Here is a 6,000-nt window from a genome sequence, read left to right on the forward strand (position 1 = left end):
TTAGTATGTACAAATTCCTGCATTCAATCTCTCACTAGCACAAAAACAACATACAGAGACGGGAGAGAGAGAGAGAGAGAGAGAGAGAGAGAGAGAGAGAAAGCGCGCACTAGGAACTTAACTCAGTAGTAGATGGATCATTTGCCTGGAACAGGTTTGATTCCCAGCACCACATAAAACCAACATGGTGGGGGTTGGAGAGATGGCTCAGTGGTTAAGAGCACCGCATGCTTGTCCAAAGGTCCTGAGTTCAATTCCGAGCAACCACATGATGGCTTACAACCATCTGTAATGAGATCTGGTGCCCTCTTCTGGCCTGCAAGCATGAATGTAGGCAGAGTACTGTATACACAATAAATAAATAAATCTTAAAAAAAAAAAAAAACCCAAAACGGTGATGTAAACCTGCATACCTGTAGTCCTAGCGTGGGGGAGGTAGAGGAAGAAGGGTCAAGGAGTTCAAGGTCATCCTCAGCTTGACCTTGAGGCTAGCCTGGGCTGTGTGAGGCTCTGTCTCAAAAATAAAACAAGACAACAACAAAAGTCAAGGAAAAACAAAGCCTCAACAAGCGCAGGATCTCACACAGGAAGACTTGCCTGGGACTTAAGTTTGAAAAACAAAGTGAGTCATAATACTGAATTCTTGTTGAAAAAGGAAGGGAAGGTTAGTCAGCCTTAAATAGACGCTCAACCAAGTGCCTGTTTATGATAAAAGGGCTTAAGGGACTAACTCTTGGACAAAGATATCCCTTGAGAATGGCTTGATTGCTTCACAAATCAAATGTAGTGCACACTTAGAATCCCAGAACTTTGTAAGCAGAGAGAGGAAGAATGTCTGTCCAAGACCAGCCTCAGTTATGTGTGAGTTCAAGTCCAGCTCACACGGCATGAAGGTGTCTCCAAAACCAGAACTGCACAAAAAGAACAACAAAAACATCTGTGTGTTTGTCATTCTATACCGACAAAGTAACGGTCTGATATTTGCTCCCCACCCCATGTATTTGACCCCCATGTATTTGTTATCCTTCTATACTGACAAAGTAACTGTCTGGTATTTGCTCCCCACCCCGATTTTTTTTTTTTTGAGACAGAGCCTCTCATGTATTCCTAGCTATCCCAGAACTCACAGAAATCTGCCTGCCTACATGTGCCACATCTGACATGGTTTGTTTGAGACAGGGTTTCACTCTAGCCCAAGCAGGCTTGGAACTCACAGCAAACCTTTTACTTTAGCCTCTCAGTGCTTTTCATTTGAGTAGAGCTATAGATGGAAGAAAAATTGTACTAGTTAGGCTAATGGACACATCTAACTAGCACTTTTAATTAATCAAATACAATTCACACAAAGACATATGAATAAACTTGAGTAAATTTTGGGTTAAGATGTGACAAGAAAAACGGGGGAAAAAAGGTATTTGTGACCTTACAAAGAATCTGTTCAATCAGGCGGAGGTGTGGCGCACCTTTAATTCCAACACTCAGGAGCAGAGGCAGGTCAGTCTCTGAATTCAAAACTAGCCTAGCCTACAGAGTAAATTCCAGGACAGCCAGGGCTACAGGAGAAACCCATTCTCAAAACAAAACAAAAAAAATCCCTACAATGAAAAAAAAGCTTCTATGTAAAAATGACAAATTGATAATCCATTGTACCAAAAGTTTGCTTCTAAGCATTGAATCCTAATGATACCACGCCTATCTACAATTCTTTCTGTAACTGTTGTACAAATAATGTGTTGATAATAAAAACTCTGCAGGTTTCAGTGTGCACATGCATGCATATACACGGGGAGAGAGCGGGGGGGGGGGGGGGAGAGAGAGAGAGAGAGAGAGAGGAGACAGAGACTGTAAATATACATCTGTTCCTAAAAGATAGATAGTAACATTCATGTCAGAACAAATCTAATTTCTGGGAGGCAGGGTGATCAAATAAAAAATTCCTCAAAGGCAATGTCATGTCCTAGAACTGTCTGAGAAGCCATCCTTCCCCCAAGTAACATTGTCAACAGGATAAAGCCCGGCTCTGGTCCCAGTGTAGCACTCACCTGCATTAGGAGAAAAGAAGATGTTTGATGTGGTGGTACATGCCTGTAATCTCAATACTTGGGAAGCAGGGGCAGGTCAAGCAGGAATTCAAGGCCATCCTGAGCTACCCAGTAAGTTAGACCAGCTTGGGTTACATGAGTTCCATTTCTTTGCCTTACTCATATCAGTGTTCCTACATAGAAATGATGAAATAGAAGCCAGGACACGTGCACATACATGTAGTAGGAGGTCACTTGTTTGTTTCCTGGCCGCTCAGACCCAAAATAACCACACAGAAACTGTATTAATTAAATCACTGCTTGGCCCACTAGCTCTAGCTTTTTATTGGCTAATTCTTACATCTTAATTTAACCCATTTCTAGTAATCTGTGTATTGCCACATGGCTGTCTCCGGCAGGACTACTGGCTTCTCTCTGACTCTGCCTCCTTTCTCCCAGCATTCAGTTTAGTTTTCCCCATCTACCTCTTTTCTGCTGTGTGCAGACCCAAGACAGTTTATTAACCAATGGCATTCACAGCATACAGAGAGGAATCCCACATCACATATAGATTTAGTCCTGTGCACAAGATACCAGAACTGGGAGCTAGAAGGGCCAGGGTTTGGGGGCAGGCCATTTTCATTCCCAGTGTATTATATTCTTTAGGAAGCAACTTTTGACAAATCTTAATTCCCAGGGCCTGTTAGGACATGATTCTGCACCATCATTACTCATGTACTTTAATCTTTAAAACTGCACATTGATTCCCAATACCCCATTCCTCAAAATGCTCTCCTTTTGACCTCTAGATATTAGCCACACCTCCTCCACTTTTTGTTGCTAAGACAGGGGCTTACTAAGAAGCTCAACAGGCTGGCCTCAAATTTGCTGCAAAGCTCAGTTTGGCTCAAATTAAATGATTCTCCCTCCTTTGGCTGATTCCTGCTGTAACCAGAATCTCAAGTCAGCTATTTGCCTCTTTTTACCAAGAAACAGAGAAAACCAAGAAATGGCAGCGGTTTAAAGGAAATAAAGTTTTGTTTCTGTTGTTGGTGCTTTTCTCTTTTTAGTTTGGAACAAAAGTGATAGAGAAAAGTCCTCAGTGTCTCCCCACCTGGGAGGCAGCTACATATAAGTTATGGAAACCATGAAACACAACTCAAGGAATTTGTATGTGTGGCTGTAGCTATACATTGTTGAAATCTTTGCTTGGGAATCTCAGTGTTTAGGAATTTGGGCTACTCTAGTTCCCAGCATTGGATTTCCTGCAACATTTTTATTCTCTATGGTCCCTGTACCTGAAACATTTATCCCCTATGGTCCTTGTACATGCCCTATCACAAGGTACGAGCCACCATTCCTGCCCCTGCCCTGTCCTTTGTCGAGATGAGTGGTTTCACACTATGCTTTAGGTTGGTCTTGAAATCATGAATTCCTGGGTTCAACCTTCAGAATTCATCTACTTCTTGACACAAATGGTCTATATTGTGTAATCACACTGAGGTAAATGAAGCTGATTTATTAAGGACTTGCAATGGTAGCTCAGTCGGTACAGCATGGGACTCTTAATCCCAGGGTCGTAGGTTTAATCACACTGGGGGAAATAAAACCCATTTATAAAGAGTTTGCAATGGAAAGGCACAAACTCACAATTGGAGAGACAGGACAGAAGCCGTTGCTGATCGATCCTGCGCTGTGCTGTCTCTCGGCTGTCCAGAGTCTCCCCTTACACTAAATGAGAGCCAGAGCAAGAGAGCTTTCTCTTGCAGTTTATCTCCTTGGACCACACTCAAAGGGCTGGTCCCCCAAAGGTATTTTGTAGGGGAAGCCCAGCCAATCACCTTGCTTGAAGGGCGGGATCCCCTTAGGCTAATATTTACTTATAAATCTTGTGGGTGTGCTCCCCACCTTCCCTTCTGTTTCCTGCTCTTCCTTGGAACCTTGGTTTTGTAAGTTATCCCCTTCTTCCCCTTAATAAAGCTGATATTAAAGCTAGCCTGATTATTCCTATTTGCCAGTCGTTTACGCCCCTTCAGTATTTGGCTAAATGGACTCCCACAGCAAGTCTAACTCAGGCTAACCTTCAACTTGCTATGGATTTACAGCTAGACTTGAACTCATGGTCCTCCTGCTTCAGGCTTTGGACGCTGGATTATATGAGCCACTATGCCTTTGCACCTGACCTTTGACCGAATTCTTCATTTTTTTTTTTGTGTGACAGACTAATTGTGCAGTCTATATGCTGGGTTCTAATAATAGTCTCCCAAATGTTGGGATTACAGGCCTGTACCACTATACCTGGTTTTACTTACCTAACAAGATTTTGGGGCTAGTGGGATGGCCTTAGTAGGTAAGGCACTTGACCCCAAACCTGACAATTGATTTTAATGTTTTCTCTTGAATCCCATTCTCTTACAGTTTTACCCTCTTCCAGAGATCACTTCTACCCTTGTAGACTGACCAGCCATCAATCCAGAATAGGGCTGTTCCACAGTATTTTCTGGGATGATGTGAGTAGTCTACATTTGTGCTATTGGACACACTAGCTACTAATCATATAGTGGCATTTAGATACCACTGAGCATTTAATGTGGCTAGTACAAGGAATGGAATGCTTAAAGAGCTAGCCATCGAGATTAGAAACACCCAAACACTCTTGACAGAGATTCTTACAATTAGGGCCAGTCCAAGAACAGATGCTAACCGAAATTCCCTCTGGTGGTTCTGATGTGAATGTGCACACAATATTTGGAATCTAGTAAGCACATAAAGCTTTTAAAAGATCAGAATTTTTCTTTCTTCCCACCCTCCCTCCCTTTGTTTTTGAGACAGATTTTTAGCTCAGGTTGGCCTCAAACTCACTATGAATCAGGAATAATCTTGAACTCCTGATCCTCCTGCTTCAGTCTCCCTTGTGCTGGGATTACAATATGTACCACCATGCCTGGTTCAGTCCGTGCTGTGGGGTTAACTCTGGGCTTTGTGCATGTCAGACAAGCACTCCATGACTGATCTACAGTTCATCGAAGGAGAGAATGGATTTTCAACTTAGAAGACAGGAGACTTGAAAATTATCTGAAACCAAGTGAGATGCTTGGTAGTTCAAATAGGATCTCTCTCTCTCTCTCTCTCTCTCTCTCTCTCCCTCCCTCCCTCCCTCCCTCCCTTCATCCCTCCCTCCCTCCCTCTCTGGCAGGGTCTATGTAGTCCTGGCTGTCCTGGAGCTCACTATGTAGACCAAGCTAGCTTCAAACTTGAAGCAATCCTCTAACCTCTGCACCCCCAGTGTTGGGATTACAGGAGTGTGACCCAATCCTGATCTGCACTCCAAATATTCCGGCCCTGTTGTCTAGTGTGCTGCCTATCAGCCCAACGTGAATATAAAGACTGCTGTGTTCTATCCAAGCATGACAGGAGGAGGCTTCTGCTACATCCAGTCAAGCTTCCTTGCTTGGTAGCCTTTCCAGTTTCCAAATGCTTCTCTCCTTGGCAGCTGCAGAGGTAGAATGGAAACTGTCTGATGGCTAATGCAACAGTCATATAAATGTCTCATCTAAAAAGAAAAGCCAAATACACATTTTAGTTTTCTGCATATATTTACAATATAAATAGTAATTTGTTTTTAAAAGTACATATTCTTTTTAAAAGTGTGAGAAAATTATCTAGCATGGGACAACAATTTAAGTAAAACCTCTACAGTAGTGATTCAGGAAAAATAGAACATTTTGGGGGGAGGACCTTAGAAGGAATGAGAATGGGCATGAGGCTGAGAGCTTGCCAGGGGAATAGAGCAGCTTTCTCTGACTGCACCGAGAACAGTATGTTACTCCAGAGACAGCCCCTGGATGAGTGTTATAAAAACTAACCCGGAGAGATATAAAAAGCATACATGCTTGCATAGTGCATTAATCTTAAAGAAGCCCAACATTTCATTCTCAGTAGCTTAAATGAACAGCACTTAAAACACACCACACAAAAA

The sequence above is a fragment of the Microtus oregoni genome, unplaced genomic scaffold, assembly GCF_018167655.1.
Source record: "Microtus oregoni isolate MIOR12 unplaced genomic scaffold, Mior012 000032F_ref0000030, whole genome shotgun sequence".
NCBI lineage: Eukaryota > Metazoa > Chordata > Mammalia > Rodentia > Cricetidae > Microtus > Microtus oregoni.